Source organism: Lemur catta, chromosome 2 (assembly GCF_020740605.2).
Source record: "Lemur catta isolate mLemCat1 chromosome 2, mLemCat1.pri, whole genome shotgun sequence".
NCBI lineage: Eukaryota > Metazoa > Chordata > Mammalia > Primates > Lemuridae > Lemur > Lemur catta.
In genome coordinates this window covers 44,462,879-44,477,412 of record NC_059129.1, presented here as the reverse complement: position 1 = coordinate 44,477,412, position 14,534 = coordinate 44,462,879, and the positions used below count along the sequence as shown (strand labels likewise).

Genomic DNA, 14,534 nt, shown 5'->3' with positions numbered 1-14,534 from the left:
CTCTCGCCCAGGTGACAGAGCGAGACTCTGTCTCAAAAACAAAAACAAAAAAATGGAACAAGCTGGGTGCAGTGGCACCTGTCTGTAGTCATAGCAATAGGATCACTTTAGCCTGGGAGTTCTAGTTCAACCTGGCAACATAATGAGACTCCCATCTCTAGAAAAAATAAAGAATAGAATACAGTAGTCCCTCCTTATCTGTAGTTTTGCTTTCTTACAGTTTCAATTACCTGTGGTCAACCATGGTCCAAAAATATTAAATAGAAAATTCCAGAAATAATTCAAAAGTTTTAAATTGCGTGCCATTTTGAGTAATGTGATGAAATCTCATACCATCCCACTCCATCCTGCCTGGGATGTGAGTCATCATTTTTTCCAGCATATTCATACTATATGCACTACCTGCTCAGCAGTCACTTGGTTATCTTGGTTATCAGGTCAACTGTTGGGGTATTGTAGTGCTTGTGTTCGAGTAACCCTTATTTTACTTAATGGCTCTAAACGCAAGAGTCATGATGTTGACATATTGTTATAATTGTTCTATTTCATTATTAGGTACTGTTGTTAAACTCTTACTGTGCCTAATTTCTAAGTTAAACTTTATCATAGGTATGTATGTGTAGGAAAAAAACATAGTATATATAGGGTTCAGTACTATCCATGCTTTCAGACATCGCTGGGAGTCTTAGAATGTATTTTCCACAGATAAGGGGGGACTACTGTATCAAAGAACTGTGGGACAACTACAGAAGGCAAAACATACACATAATGGGAATAACAGAAGGAGAATAAAGACAGAAAGGAACAAAAAGAATATTTGAAGGCATAATGGCTGAGAATTTCTCCAAATTAACATCAGACACCAAATCACAGATTCAGGAAGCTCAGAGAACACCAAGGAGGATAATGGCCAAAAACCTACACTGAGTATATCATATTTAAATTTCAGAAAGAAAGAAAGAAAAGTCTTGAAAGAAGCCAGAGGGGGAAAATATCTTACCTATAGAGGAGCAAAAATAAGAACTATACCTGACTTCTCAAAAACCATGCAATCGAGAAGAGAGTGGAGTGAAATATTTAAAATGTTGAAAGAAAAAACCACCAACCCAGAATTCTATATCCTGTGAAATTATCCTTCAAAAATGGACAAATATAGACTTTCTGAGATAAACAAAAACCAAGGGAATCTGTTGCCAATAGAACTGTCTTGCAGATATTGTTAAAAGAAATTTTACAAGCTGGGCGAGGTGGCTTGTGACTATAATCCTAGCACTTTGGAAGGCCCCAGGAGTTGAGCCCCAGAAGTTTGAGGTGGCAGTGAGCTAGGATGCCAACGCTGCACTCTAGCCCAGGCAACAGAGCAAGACCTGTCTCAAAGGAAAAATTTTACAAAAGGAAGAACATTGGAGAATGAATAAGTGAAGGCAGAAAGTAAAATTAAAACTTTTTTATTAATGCTATCTACAAGAAACCCACTTTAAATATAAGGACACATACAGGTTAGAAGTAAAGGGATGGAGAAAGATATACTATGCTAACACCAATTAAAAAGGGAGTAAAAATAATTGAAAGCAAGGTCTGAAGATACTTGTACAACTCATGTTCATAGCATTATTCCACAATAGCTAAAACACAGAAGCAATCTGAGTGTCCACTGATGGATGATTGGGTAAGCAAAATATGTTATGTACATGCAGATGGAATATTATCAGTCTTTAAAAAGGAAGGAAATTTTGCAATAAACTACAGCATGGATGAACCTTGAGGATATTATGCTAAGTGAAATAAGTTTATTTGGAAGGGCGAAAGACCCAGAATAGTAAACATAATAATGAAAAAGAAGAAATCAAGCCAGATAACTGACATCACTTGGCTTCAAGGCTTATTTTAAAGCTGCAGTAACGAAGACAGTATAGTATTGGCAAAAAGAATAGACAAATAGATCAGTGGAACAAAATGGCCCAGTAACGGGCTACAGAAACACAGTCAACTGATCTCTGATAAAAGAGCAAAGGAAATACACTGGAGAAGAGATAATCTTCTCAACAGATGGTGCTGGAACAACTTGACATCCACATGCAAAAAAATGAATCTAGACACAGACCTTACACCCTTCACAAATTTCTGCTCTGTGAAAGACACTGTTACGAGAGTGAGAAGATAAGCCACAGACTGGGAGAAAATATTTGCGAAGGACACATCTGATAAAATATTGTTCTGCAAAGTAAATAAAAACCTCTTAAAACTCAACAATAAGAAAACGAATAACCCATTTAAAAAATGGGCCAAAGACTTGAACAGACATTTCACCAAAGAAGATACACAGATAGCAAGTAAGCATATGAAAAGATGTTCACCATCATATGTCACCACGAAATTGCAAATTAAAACAACAGTGAGATACCAATGCATACCTGTTAGAACGATCAAAATCCAGAACACTAACAACACCAAATGAGAACGAGAACTGGAGCAACAGGAACTCTAACTTCTGGTGAGAATGCAAAATGTTACCACCACTTTCGAAGATGGTTTGGCAGTTTCTTATAAAGCTAAACATACTCTTACTATACAATTCAGCAGTTATGCTCCTTGGTGTTTACCCAAATGAGTTGAAAACATGTTGTTCACACAAAAACCGACACACAGGTGTTAACGGCAGTTTTATTTATGATTGCTAAAACTTGGATGCAACCAAAATGCCCTTCAGTGGGTGAGTGGACAAATAAACTGTGGTTACATCTGGACAATAGAATATTATTCGGCACAAAAAGAAACAAGCCATTAAGTTTAAAGAGACATAGAAGAACCTTAAATGCATATTACTAAGCGAAAGAAGCCGATCTAAAAAGGCTATGTACTGCATGATTCCAACTATGACATTCTGGAAAAGGCAAAAGTATGGAAACAGTAAAAAGCTTAGTTGTTGCCAGGGCTGGGGGCAGGTAGGGGGATGAATAGGCATAATACAGAGGATTTTTAGTTTAGTGAAAGTATTGTTAATGATACTGTAAGGCCGGGCGCGCGGTGGCTCATGCCTGTAATCCTAGCACTCTGGTAGCCCGAGGCAGGAGGATCACTCAAGATCAGGAGTTCGTGACCAGCCTGAGCAAGAGCGAGACCCCATCTCTGCTAAAAATAGAAAGAAATTAACTGGACAATTAAAAGTATATAGAAAAAATTAGCCGGGCATGGTGGCGCATGTTTATAGTCCCAGCTACTCAGGAGGCTGAGGCAGGAGGATTGCTTGAGCCCAGGAGTTTGAGTTGCTGTGAGCTAGGCTGACACCACAGCACTCTAGCCCAGGCAACAGAGTGAGACTCTGTCTAAAAAAAAAAAAAAAAAAAATCATACTGCAATGGTTGATACGTATTAGTCCAGACCCATAAAATGTACAACACCAAAAGCGAATCCTAACGTCGGTGTGGTGTGTTGATGGCAGGTAGGGTATGTATGTAGGGGGAAGGAATATCTGGGAAATCTCTGTATTTTTCTCTTGATTTTGCTGGGAACTTAAAATGGCTATAAAAAAATCTATTAAAAAACGCTTCTCAATGAGAAAAAGTAATGAGCATTAAGAAGTAATAACCTAGGCAGAATGGGCTGGAAGGACTTTCCCAAATATGCAATCATTTAACTAAATTGGATTTACATTGATGATAGGGAGAGGGCATTTCATTTCTAAACTGAACAAAAGTGGCTAAAAGCATGAACTCTGGTTGAGCATGACTAGTGCACTTGGGCATGAATGGGAGTTCTGTGTGGGAGATAGATTGGAGACCATAATACTGTTTGAGGAAGATTTGCACGCACTGGTCATCTGGAAGAGAAGCAAGTAGCTGACTGTAATGGCTCAAGGCACACAACCTTAATAGCATGTCTGATCAAGAGATGGTCTGTATACTCTGCACATCACATGCGTCAGATGAGTAGGTGGTGAGAATGACTGTCTTTTGTAGAATTGAGACTTCCAGATTGGCCATATGGGGAGCCCTAAGGACCCATATGTGAAATATTGCTAGACCTACTTCAGTCTAGTGCTGAATTATGCCCCCCAAATCTCTGTGCTCACAGTTGAGCCAGGAAAATATTTTGGCCTGTTAAGGGCTTGTGATGGAAATGAGAAGGAAGTTGTGTGCTTGGCAAAGTTGGAAAAGACCAAAGAAATAAAGACAGTGAAGAAGAAGTAGGGGGCAAAAAAAGGAAAGGGGGACATTTAGGAAGTTTTGCATTGTTGCTATCTTTGATTCTGACTTCTGTCAGTGAATTTGATGACTGAGGAGCTAATGTAGTTCTGCTAGTTCTTGCATTGGTCCAGCCAGGATTGTGATGTTGAATGGGAGCAGTTTCCCTGAAGTGAGAAACAAAGCTCAACCTCTTTTAGGAGGAGGGGGAAGAGAGAGCAGAATTAACAATGTATTATCTGAGATTTCTAGGGAAGCACAAGCTTTCACCAAGGGTAACTATAATAATAACCATCAGAAATGGTGTTTTATACTTTCTGTTCGTAATTATGTCCAAGATAGGGTTTGAGTTTCTTTTAAAAGACAGTTGAGCCTTATATCTTGTTATTTTGCTTTTAATTACTCAAAAAAACCACATAAGCTCTGTAGAATTTAAACCTTACTTTGGAAGGTTGTGTACCAGAGGAATGGGTTTTTTGGGTTCTGTTTTTTTTTTTTTTTTTTTTTTAATGAAGGCATTCAGAGTTGAATTTGGTAAATTAGTTGTTAGTCCAGAATTTGACTTTCTGGTTATTGAACTAAATACTTCCTTGGAAGTACTTTTGCATGAATACCTTATTTTAAATTGCCCTTTGATGAAAATACTGCAGATACTATGATGTACCAAGTATGTCCCAATCATACAGATTAAGAAGTTCAGCAGAAGTGGTGAAGGAGTGGGAATACTGGCCATATTTCTTTCCATTTGCACATGAAATGGACAATATTTAAATGTTAAGTCTTTTAATCCAGTGTTATATTTAAGAGATTTTCAACATTAATGCCAAAATGATTGTTAAAATGCCAGTTTTAATTTGTGTATTTTATGCCAGTTGCATAGATTTGGCTCTTAATGTGCTGTAGCTATCATTTTGATTTCCTGCATTATCCTTAAACATAATTGTGCTTTGCAATTTAAATTAGTAATTTAAGTTCTTAAGTGTATTTTCATGCTATATTACTGTTTTTACAATTGTGCTATCACCCACTCAGATTATGCTTTATTAGTTGGCTATAGAAGTTTAAATTATTGGAATGTTAATATTTCCATCTTTTCTACCACGAAAAGTTGTTTCCATAAGTATTACTTATCTCCTGGTTGGTGGAACACTTGAAACTGACCAGGAGTTTTGCAGGGTGTCATTGCTAAGCACTAGATCAGGAGTAAAAAGATCTGACTTCTAGTTCTAATGCTACCACATAATAAATTACTCATTGGCCTTCAACAAGTAACAAAGTCACTGGGCCTCAGGTATTTTTGTTTTAATTAGTTATGGTAAAATACACATAACATTTATCATCTTAACAATTTTTAAGTGTACAGTTCACTGGCATTAATTACATTCTTATTGTTGTACAAGCATCACTACTGTCCACCTCCAGAATGCTTTTCATCTTGTAAAACTAAAACTCAGTAACTCTCCATTCCCTCTTCCCTCAGCCCCTAAAAACCACTATTCTACTCTTTGTGATTTTGACTGCTTTATATACCTAATATAAGTGGAATTGTGTAGTATTTGTCCTTTTGTGACTGGCTTAATTTTCACTTAACATAATGTCCTCCACGTTCGTCCATATTGTAGCATGTATCAGAATTTCCTTCCTTTTTACAGCTGAATAATATTCCATTGTATGTATGTAGTATATTTTGTTTATCTGTTCACCCATAGATGGAGACTTGAGTTGCTTCCAGCTTTTGGCTATTGTAAATAATGCTGCTATGAACATGGATGTACAAGTATCTCTTTGAGACCCCGCTTTCAGTTCTTTGGGCTATATACCTAGAAGTGGAATTGCTAAATCATATGTCCGTTCTATTTTTAATTTTTTGAGGAATCATACTGAATTACATAACAGCTCCACAATTTTACATTCTCGCCAACATTGCACAAGGGTTCTAATTTCTCTACATCCTCACCAACATTTGGTATTTTCTGATTTTGGATAGTAGCCATCCTAATGGGTGTGAGGTGGTATCTCATTGTGGTTTGATTTGTATTCCCTAATGATTAGTGATGTTGAGTATCACATGCTTATTGGCCATTTGTCTATCTGTGTAGAAATGTCTGTTCAAGTCCTTTGCCCATTTTTTAATCAGGTTATTTGGGTTTTTTTTTTTGTTTGTTTTTGAGACAGAGTCTCATTCTTTTGCCATGGCTAGAGTGCCGTGGCATCAGCCTGCTCACAGCAACCTCAAACTCCTGGGCTCAAGCGATCCTCCTGCCTCAGCCTCCCAAGTAGCCGGGACTACAGGCATGCGCCACCATGCCCGGCTAATTTTTTCTATATATTTTTAGTTGTCCATATAATTTCTTTCTATTTTTAGTAGAGACGGGGTCTCGCTCTTGCTCAGGCTGGTCTCGAACTCCTGACCTCGAGCGATCCTCCCGCCTCGGCCTCCCAGAGGGCTAGGATTACAGGCGTGAGCCACCGCGCCCAGCCTATTTGGGTTTTTTCGTTGTTGTGGAGTTGTAGGAATTCTTTATATATTCTGGATAGTAACCCTTTATGAGATAGATGATTTGCAAATATTTTGTTTCATTCCATGGATTACCTTTTTACTCCGTTGATTGTGTCATTTGATGCACAGAAGTTTTTAATTTTAATGTTTAGTTTTTAATTTTGCTTTTGGTGTAATATCTAAGAAATAATTGCCAAGTCCAATGTCATGAAGCTTTTCCCCTGTTTTTTTCTAAGACTTTTATAGCTTTTGCTCTTACCCATTTTGAGTTAATTTTTGCATATGGTATAAGGTAAGGGTGCAACTTCATTCTTTCATGTGTGGATATCCAGATTTCCCAGCATCGTTTTTGAAGACACTTCTTTCCTCATTGAATGGTCTTGGCACCCTTGTTGAAATTATTTGACCATATACGTGAGGGTTTGTTCCTGGGCTCTCTGTTCTTTTCCATTGGTCTATATGTCTGTCTTTCTGCCAGTACCACACTATTTTGATAACTGTAGCATTGTAATAAGTTTTGACTTCAGGAATAACTTTTTTCTTTTTCAAAAGTGTTTTGATTGTTCAAAATTATTTAGCTCTTAGTGATGCTAAAATCAGTCAAAGAGTTCAGATAACAGCCTGATTCCCTCCATTGCAGAGGTCCTCCTCATCAATCTACCTTTTGCATGATTTCATCCATTGATGATTGTTGCCTGAATAATTTCATTAGAGCTTATAAAGTGGTTATTTCTTTCAAGTTTATTAGCTGGAATTCAGGGCGGGGGAGGGGGTGGGTAACCCATTTCTTCATCAACAGTGACTTTTTATCTTGAAATTCAGTTTCTACAAAAAAGATTGGTTGAATGCTTAAAATTTTTTTTTTTTTTTTTGAGACAGAGTCTCACTCTGTCACCCTGGGTAGAGTGCGATGGCATCTTCATAGCTCACTGCAGCCTCAAACTCTTGGGCTCAAGTGATCTCCTTGCCTCAGCCTCCATAGTAGCTGGGACTACAGGCATGTACCACCATGCCTGGCTAATTTGAATGCTTAATTCTTTACCTTTAATTTCGAATTTTTAAAGTAAGAAATTGCTTGCATTCAGTGAAACTAATGAATGAAGAAGAGTTAAAGATTTGTTTGGTTTGTTTCCCCTCTTTTTATAGGTATCAGTAAAAACTCTTAGATTTTATATATGAAAACTGTTTTACTTCATTGCAGTAGGTGCCAAGGAATCTATTTTTAACATGCAACCCACATGATCTTGATGCACGGTGGTAGGTCTGCAGAGCAGACTGCTGTAAAGTAATGTTATTGATTTAAAACTAGTTACTATTTTGTTGTGTTGTGTATTCCTTACCTCATGTGTTGGCCACTGACAAGTTCATGTCCAATCTTACCAAAGGTTAAAGTTCTTATCAATGTAATTTATTTTTGAATTAGCAACATTAGATGTTAACGTGTTAGTAAGAAGGTGATTTCTGCCTTTAATTTACTGTCATTGTTACAGTCCTCTGGCTAAAGTTAGACATACCCAATCATCAGACATTACCCTTAACAGTGACTCTAACTTCCAACAGGGCAACACAATAAACAGTTTTTTAGGCTGGGCGCAATGGCTCATGTCTGTAATCCTAGCACTCTGGGAGGCTAGGATTGACTTTGAGCTCAGGAGTTTGAGACCAGCCTGAGCAAGAGTGAGACCCCTTGTCCACCTGATGGTGGTGCACACCTGTAGTCCCAGCTACTCGGGAAGCTGAGGCAGGAGGATTTCTTGAGCCCAGGAGTTTGAGGTTGCAATGAGCTGTGATGACGCCACTGCACTCTAACCAGGGTGAAGAGCAAGACTCTATCTCCAAAAAAAAAAAAAAGTTGTTTTGTTTTGTTTTGTTTTGTTGAGACAGAGTCTCACTCTGTTACCTGGGCTAGAGTGCCATGGCGTCACCCTAGCTCACAGCAACCTCAAACACCCGGGCTCAATCAACCCTCCTGCCTCAGCCTCCCAAGTAGCTGGGACTACAGGCGTGTGCCACCATGCCCGGCTAATTTTTTCTATATGTATATTTTTAGCTGTCCATATAATTTCTTTCTATTTTTAGTAGAGATGAGGTCTCGCTCTTGCTCAGGCTGGTCTCGAACTCCTGAGCTCAATCTGCCCATCTCGGCCTCCCAGAGTGCTAGGATTACAGGCGTGAGCCACCGCGCCCGGCCAAAAAAAAAAAAAACAACCCATTTTTATAATACTATTTATGGTGCTATGTATTTCTGCATCAATAATTTGCTGTTTATTGGGCACCTACCCTGTGCCAATCACCATCCTAGGAATTTTACTTATCTCCATTTTTATTGTTGCCTTTTGACCTAATTTTATTTTTTGAGTATATAAAACATTTTGATTCCTAACTCAAAACTCTTTTACGTGATATAGTTAGAAAGGTCTCCCTTACATCCCTTTCTTTCTTCAGCTAGTTCCATCCTCCTGCTATAGGTATTCATTTTTATTTATTCATCTGTGGTTTATCCATTTAATGTTTTTTCCTTTTGCAAATACCAGCAAATATATATAAATTTTCCCTTTTCTTCCACAAAAGTGTCATAACTATAGATTTTGATCTACATCTTAACTTTTTCCACTTAATAATATGTTCTAGAGATCACTTTTTAAAGTTAACAGAAGTCTTTATTCCTTTTTATGGCTGTGAAATATTCCCTCAAGTAGATGTGTCATTGTTTTTCCAGCCAGTCCCTCTTCGAGGACATTTGAGTTGTTTTAAATTTCTTGGTGTTACAAATAATGTAATGCTCTTAATTTTCCTCCTCTAGCGCCTTCATTTCTCTGCTCTCCTTCATAGCGAAACTTCTCAGCAAATTTTGTGCCATTAATGGCTATCTCCGCTCCTGATTTTTTATTCTCATGAATTCTATTCAGGCTTCCGTCCCCGCTACTCCACTGAAACTGCTCTTTTTAAGCTGACCAATGACCTGCATGATGCTACATCTAACTGTCCTTGATCCTCCACTGACTTGACTTATTAGCAGCATTGGACCCAATTATTGACTGTTCTTGAAACACTTCTGTCACTAGGCTTTAGAGCACCATATACTCCTGGTTTTCCTTTATCCTTTTGGGGCTGCCCCTTCTCTCTCCTTTCTGATGCCTGTATCATTGAATGAATGCTTCCCTTCTCCATCCTTATGGTTGGCTAGGCCAAGTGGGCCCTTTTTAGGCAGGGCAGTCACAGAAGAGGGAAGACTGGTAGGAGTCTCTGCATCTAGGTGCTGGGACTGGGAGGAGGAAGAGAAGAAGGCATCTAGGTTCAAAGATCACCAGGAGCAAGCCTATAGTTTGACAAAATTAGATTCAATTGATGTGGTGCAGTGAGGAAAAGCACTCCAGAGGAACTATGGCATGCTGTGGAACAGGAAGGAGGAGGGAAGCGTCTTTTGTAAGGCTTGGGTTCCCACTGAAGGATTCTGAGGAAGCTCTAAGGAATGTGGGGGTCAGTTCTGGATTGGCTATTGTTTCTGAGGCAGGATTAGGAGAAGCTAGTATTAATTAGGGTTTGAGTGTCATCATGAGGCAAGGGCAGTTTAGCAGTTGGGTATCCTCAGTAATAAATGGCTATAGCAAATTAGGTCTGGGAGCATTACTGGTAAGAAAACAGTAGCCACATGAAGAGAGGGTCATTAGAGCATTTTACTGCTGCTGCATGACCTTGGGAGAAATAATCTGTCCTGTCAAGTTTGCCTTTGTCCTTACCTGTGTCTGTCCTCCCAGCCCAATTAATGGGAGGGTTGCTTTTTTCTTTTTCATTCTGAGCTGATTTTCATCTTTTAGTCCCAGATAGGGTTTTTTTTTTGTTTGTTTTGTTTTGTTTTGTTTGAGACAGAGTCTCACTCTGTTGCCCTGGCTAGAGTGAGTGCCGTGGTGTCAGCCTAGCTCACAGCAACCTCCAACTCCTGGGCTCAAGCAATTCTTCTTCCTCAGCCTCCCGAGTAGCTGGGACTACAGGCATGTGCCACCATGCCCGGCTAATTTTTTTCTCTCTATATATATTTAGTTGGCCAGCTAATTTCTTTCTATTTTTAGTAGAGACGGGATCTCGCTCTTGCTCAGGCTGGTCTCGAACTCCTGACCTCGAGCTATCTACCCACCTCGGCCTCCCAGAGTGCTAGGATTACAGGCGTGAGCCACCATGCCCGGCCCCAGACAGGTTTTTATGCTTTCAGTTCCATGGCACTGATTACTAGATTTGGGGAGCAGGGATTCTTGTTTCCTAAAACTTGAGGCAAATAAGTGATTAAATGTTTGCTCTGCTCCCTCCCTCCATTGAAGGGAAAAGCTCATGTCTTTTGAATAGGGCATAATTTGGAAAAATTGTGAAGTAGCAGTCGTTGCTTTTTTATTTCTCTTTCAGCTTTCCTTTCAGTGCCCTTTCTTAGGCTTCTCTTCCCCCTCTGTAAACTTGCGCCCGTTGGTTGATCTGATTTGTTCCTCTAATGATGTGGTTAAGGTAGCTTAATATGTTCCTTTGAGGGGCACGTGCATTTTAAGAGGAAATTCCTGGAATAATACTAAATACTAAGAAACAAGTTTCTAGTGCACATTTGTGATAAGATAGGGCGGGGAGTGAGAATGGGAAGGAGAACAGAGTTTGAGTAGAGGCAGTCCTTCAGCAGTCACTCTGCTGTCTATGGTGTCTAAGCCCTAGAAATCCGGGGTTGTCTCTGAGAAGCTGATGAGTAGAGCCTGTCTCTACTCCCTTAAGTGCTGAGGTAGGTGGTGTGTTGACAGATGCAGTGAGTGCCTGGGCATGTGTCATGGGAGCAAGGCTACTGTGCTGAGTAAATAACGTGGAAATGCAGACTAAAAGTTGAGACTAGGCAGATTAGTGCAAGGACAGTTGGAAGTGCCTTCTTTTCACAGTGGTACGTGCACACTGCTACCTTGGTAATATTAAGAGAGGGACACAGAGATGTCAAGATCTGCTCTTAATACTGATCTTTGCACCTCATTCTGTTAGTCTGCTAGGCTGTGGATGCTCAGACTTTCTTCTTTTAAGCCTTCTAACAGAAGCTAGCTGATACATACCCAGCTTTCTTACAGAGATGAAATGTAAGCCCATAGGTGCAGCTTAGTAGCTGACTGCAGCCTATTTATGTCTCCATACCACTGTTGTTTTTTAATCCTCAGGGGAAATGTGAGGTTCCTGTTCTGCTTTGAAGATGGGCTGAGCTTCAGAAAGGATTTGAATCCACAACCTCTAAATCTAGAGGTGGCCTCCACAGTAATCTTTCATGTGCATGCTGACTAATGCCAGCTGTGCCTCCCGACGCCCGGATATTCTTGCCTCTTAACTCCCAGGGATGAAGAGTAGTGGTTGCTGTAAAGGTCAGAAGCCTACAAGATTTTAGTCCTCGCTATAGCTTAAACCACTATGAGATGTCTTTGTAAACTAAACTTTTGAAAGTGGTACTTTCCCAAGTCTCCTGCCTTTTCCCCTTGGGATGCCCAGAACCAAGTGGAACCTCTTAATACAGCAGTTTATTGCTTGGTTTAAGCGGCTTCTCCTTGCATCTTATGCTGGCCAGCGGCAGTCTCTGGGATTGGGCAGGCAGCCTCAGCCCAATGTCCACATCAGGATGATGTTGGTTCAGTTGTACAGTCGTTGCTGTACCCCTAGTTTGAAGATCGTTAACTGGCCCTTACTACTCTTCTGGAAAATGGAGTATTTATCTGCAGATAGGACTTGGCCTGTGTCTACAGTTGATGAAATGGTCTTTTTGAAGCTTCTGAAGAACTTGAGCACATAATGGTCCCCTCTTCCCTGCCCTACTACAACTTCTTTCCACCCCTTACTAGATCAAAACACTCTTCCTTTGCTAGTCAATTCACTCCACAGAGTGGTCTGTGTTGGCTCTGTTGCAATTAATTTCTGAAAATATGATTTTCTAATACTGTACTAATTTAGTAGACTTTGGAGTTGTCATATCAGTTCTCCCATTGTTAGCACCTTGCATTACTGTGGTATACTTGTTAAAACAAAGACATCAACATTGGTACATTACTGGTAGCTCCAGACTTTATTTGGATTTCACCAGTTTGTCCACTAATGACTTCTTTCTATTCCAGAATCCATTCTAAGCTACCACATTATACTTAGAGTTGTCATGTCTCTCCCAGTTTCCTATGGCTTGCGACAATCGCAGTCTTTCAGTGTTTGTCATGACCCTTGAAAGTTTTAGGGAAAACTAGCATATCCTGTAGAATGTCCCCTAATCTGAGCTTGTCTGATGTTTTCTTCATAATTAGACTGATGTTACGGGCTTTGGGAAGGATACCACAGAGATAAAGTGCCCTATCAGGGGTACCTGGTATTTGCTTAACATCATTGGTGATGTCAACCTTGATCACTTGGTTAAATAGTGTGTTTGCCAGGTTTTTCTACTGTAAGGTTACTGTTTTTCCTTTTCCCTTCTTTATTCTTTGGAAGCAAATCACAAGTCTAGCCCACCCTTAAGGAGGGTGTGAGAAAGACATAGAAATAAGCTCTACCTCTTGGAAACGAAAGTATCTACATATATTGTTTGGAATTCCTCTGTGAGGAAATTTGTCTCTTCTCCCCCATTTATTTAGTCATCTATGTATATCACTATGGAATCATTTATTTTATACTTTGGGTTATGATCTAAAACTATGTTATTTATTTTGTTGCTCAAATTGTTCCAGCTTTGGACAGAGACAGTTCTTTCAGGTTAGTTTCTATGTCCCTGTGACATGCCCTTAATCCTTTTTTTCTTTGATTACTTGCTTTCTGATACTATAGGATGCTCCACGTTCATTTCATATTTTCCATGCTCTAGCCCTGGAATAAACCATTTATCCAAAGAGCCTTAGTTCTCTTTTTATTGATTAGAGAATGGTATTTAGAAACCAAAATCTGGGCACTGGTTATGGTCATTGTTACTGAGGTGTCATTACTGTTAGGCCCTCTCAGCAAATAGTTACATAATAGATGTATGCATACTAATCTTTGTATGTGGAAATATCTATAATTGTTTCTGTGTTTCTTCATTAGAATGTGTATTAAGCTAACCGTGAGTTTATATTGATGTCTCTGACTTTAATCCAGTACTGTAGGGCTTATTTTATTTATTGACTTTATTTTATTATTTAATTTTTTATTTTTAGAGACAGGATCTTGCTCTGTCACCCGTGCTGGAGTGCAGGGGCACAGTCATAACTCACTGTAACCTTGAACTCTGGGGCTCAAGCAGTCCTCCTGCCTCAGCCTCCTGAGAAGCGAGGATTACAGGCATGCACCACCATGCCTGGCTCATTTTTAAATTTTTTATAGAGACAGGGTCTCGCTGTGTTGCCAAAGCTGGTCTCAAACTCCTGGCCTCAAGTGGTCTTCCCACCTTAACCTCCCAAAGTGCTGGGATTACAGGCGTGAGCCGCCAGGCCCGGCCTTTGCAGGGTTCATTTTAGAATGCTTTCCTTTCTTGGTTATGTGTAATATCTTCTTTGACAATGAGAAGCCTGTCATCTACCATCTGTTTACTTATTTATTCAATCCTAGTATATATGTACAGTATTTTTAGAATTGTTAACCTATAGCACCACAAGAAACACATTTACCAGTTGGGAATATTGCACTGATTTTTAACAATTCTATTTTATCGGACAAATTGTGGATATACGTTTATGCTTATTATGATGAGATTTAACCTGTGATGCTAGCTTTTAGAGATGCAGATGTTTTTAACAGTCTTATCATAATCTGAGATGTCTTTTTATGTCAGTGTGATTCATTAAGATTATGGACGTGGGCTCTAAGTAAAATATTTTCCTTTTACTCTATACTTT

At 39.4% G+C, this 14,534-nt stretch overlaps 1 protein-coding gene across 4 annotated transcripts in view; it reads left to right on the top strand.

Annotated features, from left to right (window-relative positions):
- ILRUN (inflammation and lipid regulator with UBA-like and NBR1-like domains) overlaps positions 1–14,534 on the top strand; it is a 92,122-nt gene that overhangs the window by 53,207 nt on the left and 24,381 nt on the right. The gene's annotated exons all lie outside the window — the stretch shown is intronic.